The sequence below is a fragment of the Budorcas taxicolor genome, chromosome 1, assembly GCF_023091745.1.
Source record: "Budorcas taxicolor isolate Tak-1 chromosome 1, Takin1.1, whole genome shotgun sequence".
Lineage (NCBI taxonomy): Eukaryota > Metazoa > Chordata > Mammalia > Artiodactyla > Bovidae > Budorcas > Budorcas taxicolor.
In genome coordinates, this window is record NC_068910.1 from 94,134,968 (window position 1) to 94,150,362 (window position 15,395).

The 15,395-nt window shown below is 40.2% G+C and overlaps 1 protein-coding gene across 1 annotated transcript in view; it reads right to left on the reverse strand.

Moving 5' to 3' along the window:
* The window catches only part of GBE1 (1,4-alpha-glucan branching enzyme 1), a 302,051-nt gene that overhangs the window by 258,697 nt on the left and 27,959 nt on the right, over window positions 1-15,395 (reverse strand). The gene's annotated exons all lie outside the window — the stretch shown is intronic.

The following is a 15,395-nucleotide window of genomic DNA, read 5'->3' on the forward strand; positions in this document are numbered from 1 at the left end:
TCCTTCTCCAGGGGAATCTTTCCAACCCAGGGATCAAACAGAAGTCTCCCGCATTGCAAGCAGATTCTTTCCCAACTGAGCCACCAGACACACAGAAACCCTTATAAAATTTTTTTCACATCACTATTATGCACATCAAACTGTCTCAAATGTCTACTGATGCATATACTGCTTTTTAAATAAAGTTACTTGAACTCATAATCAAGATTTTTTTTGCCTTTTTAAAAGGATGAAATGACCATATCAATAATTCAATTTTATGTTTCAATTTTTTGAAAATTTAAATATATTTATTTTTCATAAAATCATATTTCTATCAGGATAATATCATGTAACAATACATCTCCCTTCAGAATGTTTTTGTATTCAAAGTGACCTCAGGATTCTCTAAGACACATCTGCATTGAGAAAACACTTCAGAAATGTCCTTCTCTAAAGGAGGCCTTCAGTTTCTTTTTAAGAACAATGAGATGTTCATTTCAGGACATGAAGAAGCAGAGATGGCTCAAAGAGTTATATATAGAAGTTGCTAAGCAACCTTGGGGCTTTACATGAGTTATGTTTCAAGCTTGTACCAACAAGAGGGATTATTCCAAGCATCCCAGCAGTATTCCCCAGAGCTGATGATGCTCACTTAGTTTTGGGCACCAAAGTGCTGTTGTGCAGCTAGGATACTTGGCTATGCCTTGATAACTTCAGTGAGAGGTGGCAAGGGAGATGAAGGGGTATCAGTGGGGGGTTTCTGGTCCAGAAATGATGCCCATGGTGATATTCAAACCAACCAAATTATTAAATTGAGGCACTTCAATGGGAAGGATACTTGGTATTCTTCAGCAAAAACATACAAACACAAACTATGCTTAATTCCTGGGCAAAACGCCCTTCAAATTGGAATTCTGCAAATGTCACATGTCTCTGCCTTTGGTGTAGTATGTGTAACATCAAAAGGAAACCCACAGATCTTATAGTTACTTGAGAACAAATGAAAGTCACAGATTAGTAATCTATTACAAGAAACAAAAAAAAAGTCATGAATTACGTAGTGAGTGTTAGAAAATCTTTAAACTAATAGATGGGAATTTGACCAAGGAATTCCCATAACGATAAACTACTTTTTATGATGTGTTATCAATCCATACATGTCAATTTTCTACACTTAAATGCTTAGCTGTAAATAATTTTTTAATCACCTGACATTGAATAATCACTGCATAATGTAAAGCCAAGTATCTCCAATTTAGTTTTTCATTTGATGAGAAACTTTAACAGTTTTTAAGTTAAAGTGCAAAACAGAATATGGATGTCAATATAAAATGAGACTCCTAGCAAAAATAGGGGGGGAGGGAAGCAAGCAGTATATTTTTAAGCTTCTTTTGGAAGATAAATTCATACTGAATAAATTGAAGTGACATTTGGTTTCTCATAAATTCCAGCCTGTCCTGATGGCCTCCAAAGTAACAGATTCTTAAACGTATTTTCACTAAAACTGACACCTAGCCAGAATTATCAAAGCGTAAGATTATTTTTAAAGATGCTTACAGAATAAACAATCATATTAGCTAGTTATACAGAATTATCAATTAACTTCCCAGTTAACACAAAGTTAACTTAATAGTTAATAAAAATTAGTTTCCTGGCAGTATCTATTTTATTTGTGTATTAGCTGTTAGATCACAAACATCATAATACATTGCAAATGAGCCAAATGATATAATATTACAAAGGGGAAAAAGGAATGCTATCAAACACTGAATTTAAAATGTCTCACTAAGCAAGAATCTGCCTCAAATAAAATATAGAAACAAAGACGTCAGTCATCCTAAAGACAGTTAAATACATTCAAAGTAATTCAAACTTTGGGAAAAATATAAAATGTAATAATTCATAAAGTAAGAACTCTATAGGTAGGGGTGAGGAAGAACTATAACAATGCAAAGAAACTGACTTATTCCAACTAATACATTTATGTACTTTCTAATTACCTTGGCCACAGACCTACCTTAACATAGATAGTTCACAGGAAAAGTACAAATTTATCTCCTCTAATTTTTCCTCTAAATAGCAGAAACAGGCAGGTATTAAAAGAAACTAAGAGTAGTAAATCTGGCTAGCAGTGATTTCCCCAGTCTCGAGCCAACGTCTTTAGTTTAGCCAAACATTGCAATAGAATCTATAATAGAAATACATCCTAATTAATACTTAATCATCTAAAAAAATTTTAAAAGAAGGGAGGGAGGAAGGGAAGGAGGAAGGAAGGAAAGTAATGCTCCAAAGAAAAATGTACCATATGAAAAACCAATATTATGAAATAAATTTTAAAACAAATCACTACTCGTGCCCTTGCCAGGTTCCTCTGTCCATGGGATTATCCAGGCAAGAATACTGGAGTAAGTTCCCATGCCCTCCTCCAGGGGATCTTCCTGACCCAGGGATAAACAAGGTCTTCTTACATCTCCTGCATTGGCAGGCAGGTTCTTTACCACTAGCGCCACCTGGGAAGCCCATACGAAATGATATATAATAACAAAGTGAAGGTGAAAGTTGCTCAGTCCTGTCCGACTCTTTGTGACCCTTGAACTATAGAGTCCATGGAACTCTCCAGGCTAAAATACTGGAGTGGGTAGCCTTTCCCTTCTCCAGGGGAACTTCCCAACCCAGGAATCAAACAAGGGTCTTCTGCATTGCAGGCAGATTCTTTACCAACTGAGCTATTAGGGAAGTCCCGTATAATAACAGAAGTGATTAAATGTTTATCATTAAAAATGTGAGGAAACTCTTTAAAGTGTTCAGAATATGAAGAATATTTTCTATTTTTTTCCTCCAAATTCACCATCCAACTTCTTCCACCTTATCTTCAAGAAGCAGTATCAAAAGGAATTCATGTCCGTCTCTGCAGACAACTCCTCTCCAACTGAAATGCAGCTCCAACTTACTATTAGGTCTAGTAGAAACTGGGATTCCCTGGTGGCTCAGATGGTAGAGAATCTGCCTGCAATGCAAGAGATGCAGGTTTGACCCCTGAGTCGGGAAAATCCCCTGGAGAAGGGAATGGCAACTTCAGTATTCTTGCCTGGAGAGTCCCATGGACAGAGGAGCCTGGTGGGCTACAGTCCAGGAGGCAGCAAAGAGTTAGACATGGCTGAGCTACTAACACAGCAACAACAAGGAGCAGAAATTAACCACCTGCCCATTAACATCAAGTGACAAGAGATTTGAACTGCCCATGTTGAAATGAATGTTATCTGATTCACCACATCTTTAAAATGGACATGCAGAATGGAATTCCATGACAAAATGGAAGTGGTAATATAATACATAAGACCAAACCCAAGCAGGTTCTGAAAGCAAAAGTAAACTAAATTGTATAAATTAGTGATTCAGACCACCAAGACACTTGCTTCTACTATATAACAGCCTCTCTAAATCTACACATTTGGCTTCAAGGGGAGCTTTCGATGGCCAAGAAACAGATGAAAAAGCATAAGCCTGCATAATGGATGCATCTGCACAGCATGCTTCAAAGGAGCATACTACAACTCTACTCAGTGGTAACCTCCTTAGTGAGCGAGACTGGGTTGCACAATACACCTGGTTTTCCACTTTGACTGGAATAAAAAGTAACTAGAAGTACAGTTCGACACTGAATTAATGGGCTAGCAACTACATGGTCTGGCCAGCAACTTATAAACTTGAAAACATAAATTTAAAAATCAGTGACAGAGAGGTATGTGACTCTCAGAGAGGTATGATGGACTTCTAAGAATAAATACGAAAGCATGTTGCTATCCTGCCCCATGTAAATACCCCATCAGAGAACATATGTGAAGGGGCAGGCTCTTAAACTAAAGTAAACAAGTTGACCTATTCAGTGGATGTCAGTCACTCATTTTCCTCAGTGAATAAAGTTTTTCCTCATGTACCAAGTTGTGAGGGTGGCAGGAATGGATGCTCTACATGGATTCAACAACATGGTCTTCCTGTCACCCAAGCTAATCTGGCTACCACCTGTGCTGAGTTTGCTGCCAGCCAAGAGAAAGCTGGCTCCATAAACCCCTAGAATGTTACCATTCTCTGGGATGAACAACTAACTACTTGGTAGCAGGGGTGATTACACTGAACCTCTCACATCAAAGAGGTGCAGCATATTCTAGGTATAGATGACTTTGATGTTTCCACTGTTATCACCATTCACGATCTAACACTTTATCAATCGCCATGTTGGATGACACAACCCTGCCTCTTCCCAGAGGGCATATTATACAGATAATGAGGTTCAGTTCAGTTCAGTCACTCAGTTGTATCCGACTCTCTGCCACCCCATGGACTGCAGCAAGCAAACCCTCCCTGTCCATCACCAACTCCCAGAGTTTACTCAAACTCATGTTCATTGAGTCAGTGATGCCATCTAACCATCTCATCCTCTGTCATCCCCTTCTCCTCCCACCTTCAATCGTTCCCAGCATAAGAGTCTTTTCAAATTAGTCAGTTCTTCACATCAGGTGGCCAAAGTATTAGAGTTTCAGCTCCAGCATCAGTCCTTCCAGTGAATATTCAGGACTGATTTCCTTTAGGATGGACTCATTGGATCTCCTTGCTGTCCAAAGAACTCTCAAGAGTCTTCTCCAACACCACAGTTCAAAAGCATCAATTCTTCAGCAATCAGCTTTCCCTACAGTCCAACTCTCACATCCATACATGACTACTGCAAAAACCATAGTTTTGACTAGACAGACCTTTGTTGACAAACTAATGTCTCTGCTTTTTAATAACCTGTCAAGGTTGGTCATAACTTTTCCTCCAAGGAGCAAGCATCTTTTAATTTCATGGCTGCAGTCACCATCTGCAGTGATTTCTGAGCCCAAGAAAATAAAGACTCTCATTGTTTCCATTGTTTCCCCATCCATTTTCCATGAAGTGATGGGACCAGATGCCATGATCTTAGTTTTCTGAACGTTGGGTTTAAAGCCAATTTTTTCACTCTCCTCTTTCACTTTCATCAAGGTTCAGTCCAGTTCAGTCGCTCAGTCGTGTCCATCTCTTTGCGACCCCATGAATCACAGCACACCAGGTCCTCTGTCCAACACCAACTCATGGAGTTTACTCAAATTCATGTCCATCAAGTCGGTGATGCCATCCAGCCGTCTCATCCTCTGTCATCTCCTTCCCCTCCTGCCCCCAATTCCTCGCAGCATCAGGGTCTTCTCCAATGAGTCAGCTCTTCACATGAGGTGGCCAAAGTATTCGAGTTTCAGCCTCAGCATCAGCCTTCCAATGAACACCCAGGACTGGTCTCCTTTAAAATGGACTGGCTGGATCTCCTTGCAGTCCAAGGGACTCTCAAGAGTCTTCTCCAACACCACAGTTCGAAAGCATCAATTCTTCAGCACTCAGCCTTCTTTACAGTCCAACTCTTACATCCATACATGACCACTGGAAAAACCATAGCCTTGGCTGGATGGACCTTTGTTGGCAAAGTAATGTCTCTGATTTCAATATGCTATCTAGGTTGGTCATAAATTTCCTTCCAAGGAGTAAGCATCTTTTAATTTCATGGCTTCAGTCACCATCTGCAGTGAATTTGAAGCCCCAAAATATAAAGCCTGACACTGTTTCCACTGTTTCCCCATCTATTTCCCATGAAGTGATGGGACCAGATGTCATGATCTTAGTTTTCTGAATGTTAAGCTTTAAACCAACTTTTTCACTCTCCTCTTTCACTTTCATCAAGAGGCTTTTTAGTTCCTCTTCACTTGCTGCCATAAGGGTGATGTCATCTGCATATCTGTGATGATTTCTATTTCTCCTGGCAATCTTGATGCCAGCTTGTGCTTCTTCCAGCCCAGCGTTTCTCATGATGTACTCTGCATATAAGTTAAATAAGCAGGGTGACAATATAGAGCCTTGAAGTACTCCTTTTCCTATTTGGAACCAGTCTGTTGTTCCATGTCCAATTCTAACTGTTGCCTCCTGATCTGCATACAGGTTTCTCAGGAGGCAGGTCAGGTGGTCTGGTATTCCCATCTCTTTCAGAATTTTCCAGTTTATTGTGATCCACATAGTCAAAGGCTTTGGCATAGTCAATAAAGCAGAAATAGATGTTTTTCTGGAACTCTCTTGCTTTTTCCATGATCCAGCAGATGTTGGCGATTTGATCTCTGGTTCCTTTGCCTTTTCTAAAGCCAGCTTGAACATCTGGGTGTTCACGGTTGCCGTATTGCTGAAGCCTGGCTTGAGGAATTTTGAGCATTACTTTACTAGCGTGTGGGATGAGTGCAATTGTGTGGTAGTTTGAGCTTACAAATAGCTGTAAAAAGAAGAGAAGTGAAAAGCAAACAAGAAAAGAAAAGATATAAACCTCTGAATGCAGAGTTCCAAAGAATAGCAAGAAGAGAGAAGAAAGACTTCCTCATCGATCAATGCAAAGAAATAGAGGAAAAGAACAGAATGGAAAGACTAGAGATCTCTTCAAGAAAATTAGAGATACCAAGGGAACATTTTATGCAAAGATGGGCTCGATAAAGGACAGAAATGGTACGGACCTAACAGAAGCAGAAGATATGAAGAAAAGGTGGCAAGAATACACAGAAGAACTATACAAAAAAGATCTTCACAACCCAGATAATCATGATGGTGTGAACACTCAGTCACCTAGAGCCAGACATCCTGGAATGTGAAGTCAAGTGGGCCTCAGGAAGCATCACTACAAACAAAGCTAGTGGAGGTAATGGAATTCCAGTTGAGCCAGCTCAAATCCTGAAAGATGATGCTGTGAAAGTGCTGCACTCAATATGCCAGCAAATTTGGAAAACTCACCAGTGGCCACAGGACTGGAAAAGGTCAGTTTTCATTCCAATCCCAAAGAAAGGCAATGCCAAAGAATGCTCAAACTACCGCACAACTGCACTCCTCTCGTCAAGGTTCAGTTCAGTTCAGTTCAGTTCAGTCGCTCAGTCGTGTCCAACTCTTTGCAACCCCATGAATCGCAGCACGCCAGGCCTCCCTGTCCATCACCAACTCCCAGAGTTCACTCAGACTCACATCTATCGAGTCAGTGATGCCATCCAGCCATCTCATCTTCTGTTGTCCCATACTCCTCCTGCCCCCAATCCCTCCCAGCATCAGAGTCTTTTCCAATGAGTCAACTCTTTGCATGAGGTGGCCAAAGTACTGGAGTTTCAGCTTTAGCATTATTCCTTCCAAAGAAATCCCTCGTCAAGGTTACACTTAGGCAATTCACTGGTATTACTAGATGTTTTATCACCCAAACATCCTTTTCAACCCTTTAAAAAATGGTAGAATGGCCTGCTGAAGGCTGTTATGACGACATTTGTTAGGTGACAGCCTAAGAGTTTCAGCTACTGTACTTTGTAAACAATTCACCTGCCAATGCAGGAGACACAGGAAGCAAAGTTTCAATCGCTGGGTCGGGAAGATCCCCTGAAGAAGGAAATGGCAACCCGCTACAGGTTTCTTGCCTGGAGAATCCCATGGACAGAGAAGCTTGGTGTCTACAGTCCAGGGGTTGTAGAAAGTTTGGACATGACTGAGCACACACGATGAAATACAGTATAGGCTTTAAATTAACAGCCAAGATATAGTGTTATCTCCTCCATAGACAGAACACAGGTATAGGAAACAAATGGAGAATATGAGCATAGCCCCTCTCACTCTCATATCTGACAAGGAACAGGGAGAATTTTGCTTCACACTGGAATTTTAGGCTCAGTATATCTAGAGGTTTCAGTTCCCAAGGAGAAAATTCTTCTACCAAGAAACATGGTTATATTTTCAACTAACTGAAAGCTGCTAACAACTCTTTGTCCACCTTGTGTTCTTCATGCTACTGAGCCACGGGAAAAGGAGAAAGAAACTGAGATACAGTTTCACAATGGAGGCCAAGGAGTATTCTGGAAAGCCTTACAGTCCCAGCAAGGAAAAGTCCCATAAAAACAAAACCACAAAGGACTCAGATCCTATAAAAATGAACCTCGTAAATGTTCCCATAAAAGTTCTACTTGCACATAACTCCATCCAGCCAAGGTGGAGGGTAAGGGGAGTAGAAGGAGGCATCTATGATTATAACAGAACCTGTAGCACCTATGTTTTGTATAACTTAATCATATATTTTCTTTCCTTTTTCCTCTGTGCTATCTTATATGAAGAATATTGTGGTAATCAGGGCTTTCCTGGTGGCTCAGACGATAAAGGATCTGCCTGCAGTCTTGGAGACCTGGAATTAATGTTTTATATTTCAATGAGGATATGACCAGTTTGACATCACCTGATGATAAAAGAGCTAATGGGACTTTGTGCACTGCCTGTGTTGGAATCATAAACTTTTTACCTTAAAAAAGCATAAGAGCATAGGCACAGAGGGAAAAAGGGCAGATTGTGCCAGACATCTTTCAATTGTCCCTGCAGGCCCATTCTCCATCATTCTGCACACTGTTCTCTGCCTCAAAAATATGACCTGTATGGACTGTATCAACAGACTTCTGTTGTCTAGAGGGTGTGGCCACTGGAGAGATCCAGAAAGACAACACAGAGAGGAAGGCAAGTCGGGATAATTGTTCTCCAGGCTTCTTCCTTGCAATTGAGTTGTCCCTGTCCCTGGACCAAAAACAACTGACCATCTCAAAACAGATGACTTCACCTGATATTCTCCTTTCTGATTATACTAACTATCCCTTTCCATTATTTCTTCTGGGCCACAGATGGTAGTAACTTAGAAGCTAAGCCCTGGTCACTCCATTATCCACTGTGGTTTCCCTACTATTGTATCTTTATAAATAAATCACCATTAAGATGATATTATTTTTGATTGTCATCTGTTTCCTGTAGCAGACCTGACAGATACAATAAGTCTAAAAACTTATCTTTATTCCCCAAATAAACTTCTATTTCCAAATTAGTCTAGAGGAAATAATAGGAAAAACAAAAACAAAACAATAACAAGAAACCTTTCAGATATACTGTTCGTAGCACCATGAAGAAACTGTCTGCTTTATCTCTTCATTGCTGCAGCACAGCATCTAATACAACATCTGACATAGAGTAAGCATCGAAACACAACTGTTAAATCAATGAATATACATGAACACTACGAGAATCGCAGGGAGCCATGCCGATAAGTAAAATGAAATGGAAAGCCTGCTATTAATCAAGATAATTATCACTCATGAACAGGACATTAGACTACAACATAGCACCTTTATGTTAGCCGAACATACACAACAGGCCCATTTCCATCCAAAGTAACTAAAATCCCAGATTCGACTATATTAAAAAAATATCCCAAATAAATATGGTCATTGTTCCCAGCATCTATGAAATTTAAACATTTAAATCTGCAAGCTACAAATATTGACATTCAAGTTCTAGTACTGTTCCTATAACTAGATGATAGCCACAGCCCAAGTCACCTCAGTTCTTCCCTCATTTATGACAAAAACCTCAGAGACATCCTTAATTCCTCTCTTTTTCTCATATCCAATCCATTAGGAGGTCCTTTTGACTTAGTTTTTATAGTAAATGCAAAATCCAGTCACTCCATTTCCACAATACTGATCAAACTGCTATCATGTTTCACCTGGATTATGCAAAAGCCATAACTCTTCTTGTTTATGTCTTTGCTCCTACAATCTTGTATAATACAGCCACTCAGAATAATGGTGATGGTTAATTTTATAAGTCAACCTGAATGAACCATGAGGTATCAATTATCTGCCTAATGAGGTATCTAAATTTCTGGGTGTGTCTGTGAGAATGCTTCCAGATTAGCATTTGAACCAGTAGACTAAGTAAAACAGATTGCCCTCTGCAATGTGAGGAGGCATCATTCAATCTTTTGAGAGCTTCAGTAGAACAAAAAGGTGGAGGAAGATGGAATTCACTCTCGCTGTCTGACTATGGAGCTAGGACATCGATCTTCTGCCTTTGGATTAAGATTCATAACATCTGTACTCCTGGTTCTCAGGCCTCTGGAGTTGGACTAGAACTTACACCATCTGTTCTCCTGGTTCTTAGAGCTTTGTACTTGGTGTAAGCGACTTATAGTCACTAAGCCGTGTCCAACTCTTAGCGACTCCATGGACTGTAGCCTGCCAGGCTCCTCTGTCCATGGGATTTTCCAAGCTAGAATACTGGAGTGGGTTGCCATTTCCTTCTCCAGGAAATCTTCCTGACCCAGGGATCGAACCTACAGCTCCTTCATTGTGGGTACTTGTTTGTACTTGGACTAGAACTAAAATGCCAGCTTTCCTGGGCCTCCAGCTTCAGAGAGCACATCAGGGGACTTCCCAGCCTCTATGATCATATAAGCAATCTCCTCATAATAAATCATCACGTGTATGCGTTTATGAATGTTTGTGTATATTGATCTGTTTCTCTATAGAACCTTGAATAATACAGTAATCATTTTAAATTGTAAGTAAGATCATATAATTTCTCTGCTTAAAACTCTCCGGTGGCTCCTCATCTTACTCCCAGTAAAAGCCAACCAGCCTTCACAGTAATTCACAAGCACTTGTATATTCATTCTGAGCCTTCACTTTCTTCTGTCATTTCTTACTGCTCTGTCGCTAACTCATTATTCCAAACAGAGTATTCTATTTCCATTTTCCTGAATATTCCAGACAAATCCCTGCCTAAGGGCTTTTGCAATGGCCATTTTCTCTGGTCTAGAAAGCTCTTCCACAGATATCTGCATAACTAATTCCCATTCAGGTCTATGCACAAATGCTAGATTCTCTCAATAGTTCTGACTTTGAGAAAACCTATTTAAAACTACCCCTTCATTCCAATGGCCCTTGTACTTCTCTGTTTTCTTTTTGTCATAGCATTTATCATCTCATATGTATTAGATTTATCATGTACTACTTGCCTCCTGCTGTAAGAAAGTAAGCTCCTTAAAGTTATGTATTTTAGTCTGTTTTGTTCATGCTTAGATATCAAATCCTTACAACAGCACCTGACGGATTGCTCTCTCTTCGTTGTTATGTCCTTTTGTGACCCCCATGGACCTAGCTCACCAGGCTCCTCTCTCCATGGGATTCTTCAAGCAAGAATACTGGAGTGGGTTGCCATTTCCTACTCCAGAGGGTCTTCCCAAGCCAGGAATTGAACTAGCATCTCCTGGATTGGCAGGTGGATTCGTACTACTGAGCCACCAGGGAAGCCCACATGACAGAAAGTGGACTCTAAATAAACTGCCGAAATGAATCCTATTTCTCTACTTGAACAAAGGGTAAGACTTGGACAAATTTGCCTCTTTTACCTATAGAATTATTTATTTTATGCAGTTATTTGTTGGTTTACTAAACATAAATAAGATTTTGCTTGTTTAAGAGTATTAGGTATAATCTAGTATAATACATTTAATGATAGGAATATCTAGATTTATTTCTAAAGTTTTCTAAACTAACTTTAACACTCACTTTAACATATAAGTCATTAAACCATAGTTTTATTTTTAAACAGCACAGTAGTTTTTACATATGGATGTGTATATGTATAAAATAAGTACACTAAATTCCACAGTCTTTTTTCTAGTAGACAACAATAAATAACCAGTATTTAAAGACAAAGTCAAGTCAAAAAGCTACAGAAATGTGTGTTTCAGAGGTCTGCAACTGTGTCAGTTGTTCAAAGTGAATTTTCTTTTTCAAATTAATATGGAATTCTTTGTTTTTATTTAACTAAATACCATTCATTTGGAAAAAGAAAAAAAAAAAGCCCTACAGACACTGAATTGTTGAACCAATATTTGAACACTGTATGTATATAAGTTTTGCAGAGATACCAGATTAACGCAGAGTTCACCATCTACTTTCTGGCACATGTGAGTCTCACCAAGGCATCTGCTGCTGCTGCTGTTGCTGCTGCTGCTGCTGCTAAGTCGCTTCAGTCGTGTCCGACTCTGTGCGACCCCAGAGACAGCAGCCCACCAGGCTCTGCCGTCCCTGGGATTCTCCAGGCAAGAACACTGGAGTGGGTTGCCATTTCCTTCTCCAATGCAGGAAAGTGAAAAGTGAAAGTGAAGTTGCTCAGTCGTGTCCGACTCTTAGCGACCCCATGGACTGCAGCCCACCAAGTTCCTCCATCCATGGGATTTTCCAGGCAAGAGTACTGGAGTGGGGTGCCATTGCCTTCTCCGACCAAGGCATCTTGAAAGAAGCAGTCTCCTCACTCTTCAGATACAAAAAGCATGATGGCCTTAGTATGCTGGCCTAGTATGATGTCCTCTAGATATTCAAATGATTAAGTTCTGTATCCTCTAGATATTCAAATGATTAGTTCATAGATACAGAACCAATACTAGACATATGGAGATTTATTAAAGGAATCGACTCACATAGTTATAGAGACTGAGAATTCCCAAGATCTACAGTCAGCAGCAAGCTAGAGACCTAAGAGAGACAATGATTTAGTTCCAGCTTGAACCTGAAGGCCTGAGAATCAAGAGAGCTGGTAGTGTAAGTTTCAGTCCAAGTCTGAAAGGCAGGAAAATCAACATTCCAGCTCTAATACAGTTAGGCAGAGAGAGGGAATTATCCCTATTCCACTTCTTTTTGTTCTGCTCAGGCCTCCCATGGACTAGATTAGACCCACCCACATTACAGAAGGCAATCTGCTTTACTCACTCTACCAATTCAAAGGTTTTTGCTGTTGTTCAGTCTACTTAGCCTTGAGGACCCCACGGACTAATCTCATTCAAAAATACCCTCAGAGAGACATCAAAAGCAAAAATGTTAAGCCAAATATAACGGCACCCCATGGCCTAGTCAAGTGGATACATAAAATTAGCAAAGTCCCTACGAAACCTATTATGACAGAGATCAAGAAAACGATCATTGCCCTTGCTCTAAACAGACAAAGGTGTTCAGCCCTTTTGTGACTTGAAAGCCATCTGCCCTCTGATTGCACTAATTGGTAAAGGTAAAAAAAAAAAAAAGCCAGATCAGTTGTTGCATACAAGTTGCCAAAGACTGTATTGATACTACATTTTAGCAACCTAAGCAACTAACTGATTAGATTTCCTTAGTCTATATTTATTCTCCAAGATCCCATCCATCAAACCAGCAAACCAAAAAGGAAATGTTATAGGAATCTCCACTGCTGATCCCTTTAAGTCTTTGCAGGTGGCCCTGCTCATGACAATCCTTCCAGGGATGCAGCACTTCTTACAGTTTTTGTTAGTGAAAGGCAGTTTCAGAGGCTTCTACTTAGTCCTTCCTAAATAGTCCTGATTCCACAAAAATTCGACATGAAAACTGGCCTATTCCCATGTCTATTGCCACTGAAGCCGCAGGAAGCTGGAAAGCACACACAAGATTAGGCTGACAAGCCATTGGACCCACACTGATGAAGAGTAAGTGACCTCCATAAGCCTCAACTCTGACTGATGGGCCACTGTGGCATTTACATCCCCAAGATAAATTCAGAACCTATTTTTATTAATTCTCAAAACTCTGGGCTTTTTCCTGGTAAACACCAATTGCCTTTGGGAAAGCCTTGAAAGATTTTTAAAGTATATATTGTGTAGCATTTTATGTCCCTTCTCAAGAGAAATCAGCCTCTCTAATCAGGAGAAGCTGTTCTCCCTGTTTCAATAATACCAGTCAAGTTTCTAATCAACATACCTAGAATTTCCCCAGTTTTATGGACTAGGTAAAAATTCAATAATCAGTCAATATATCACAGTCCTAAAGACATGGTGATCAATTAGTACACACCACAAAAAGCCTGTATTTCAAAAACACTGACTGCTATTCCACTCATGATGCCTATTATTGAAACCAGGCAGGACCCTGTGGAACCCTGGACAAGAAAGCCTTTCTATGTCCCCTGTTTCATGTTTGTAGGGAATAGCCTTCAGCCTCCATGACCTTCCCAGAGTTTCAACAGGCAGGTCCAAACAGTTGCTAATTAGGGAAGGGAGGAGATGCAAAGGGAGGAGCATCAGGGTCCTGGTTCTACCTCAAGGGACACAGACAATATTGTTGAGCTCATTTACAAAACTAAAACCCACAACAAATGGAAGATGTTAGCATTTTTCACTCCAGAGGTCATAGTTTGTTAACCTCCAGAAGCTCATCAGGAGACCACCTGAAGCCAAATTAAAGAAGTGCGTGCCCCGCACACAACCTGATCCTTATCAGCCACTCTTTCCTCGAACTTTTGCTATAAAACTCCACACCAAATCCTCCTAGGTTTGGGACACACAGTTTTTTCTAACCAAGAGTTGTGTCCCCCTTGGCCTGAAAAAGCAATAAAGCTATTCACCCAAAACTCTTGTCTCCAATATTCCATTCAGCACTGGTGCACAGAGGCTGCGTTTTCAGCATCAATATGACAACCGACAACTACAAATTGGCACATTTGCCATCTATCTTCCTCCTCAGAGATTGAATCCTGTGCTGCTGCAGCTGCTGACCTTCAACATGCCCTGAAGGGCATTCAGGGGAGAGAATGAGGCACTCTGTGCTCCAGGGAAACTGGTGGAACAGGTCTCAGATAGATTTTTTCAGGAACAGAGTTCATGATCCCAATCCTTGCATCTCCTCCTATCTACTAAAGCACTAAATCCCTTCATAGTGACATCAGCTCCTCCTGACTTACAGAAAACCTTTTGTAAGATAAGGGCTTGACTGCATGAACTCCCCTTTCACTAAAATCACATATACTGACCTTTCCCCACTGCCTCTTTGGAGCAGTTTCTCAGAGCAATCTGAGGTGCAGTCTCCGAGCTTCAGTCCTCATTTTGCCCCAACAAAATTTAATTTGCAACTCTCATGCTATGCATCCTTTTTGGCCAACACAATTACAGCTACTTTACCAATGAAGCCTAAGCACTGCCAAAGCATTTTGCTACCACTCCAGAATCCTATAATCCGCACTGAAATCAATGAAGCTAGTTCAATGATAGCATATCCCAATGACATTTCCCAGCCTAAACCTACCAAAGGTCTGTTCACCTCATCAATACACTTCTTAATTTTTAATCAAAGGTGTGCTATCTCAGAGCAGAGTAACAAGGTGAATGACAAAACTGTCCATGATAAATCTATTCTACTATTCCCATCTTCCTATGCCTTCTTTCTTCCACCACAGTCTAAAAATGTTCAGGCATCTCAACTTCATTAAAAGTACCCCACTGCTGAGTCCAAGTTCTAGTCAAATAATCAAGTGAACTGTTAGAGCCATTTCCAGAAGCTCCAGCTAATATATTAAATCCAGATTCTTAAGAACACTTATATCAATAAATTTGGTTCCATCTGAATTAACTATATTCGTATCAGTATGTTCCATCTTCCTCAGTCTACTTTTCTTGGAATTCAGCCCAGTACATTACTTCCAGGTTGCTGCTGACACAAATTACCTTGCTTAGCTGATAT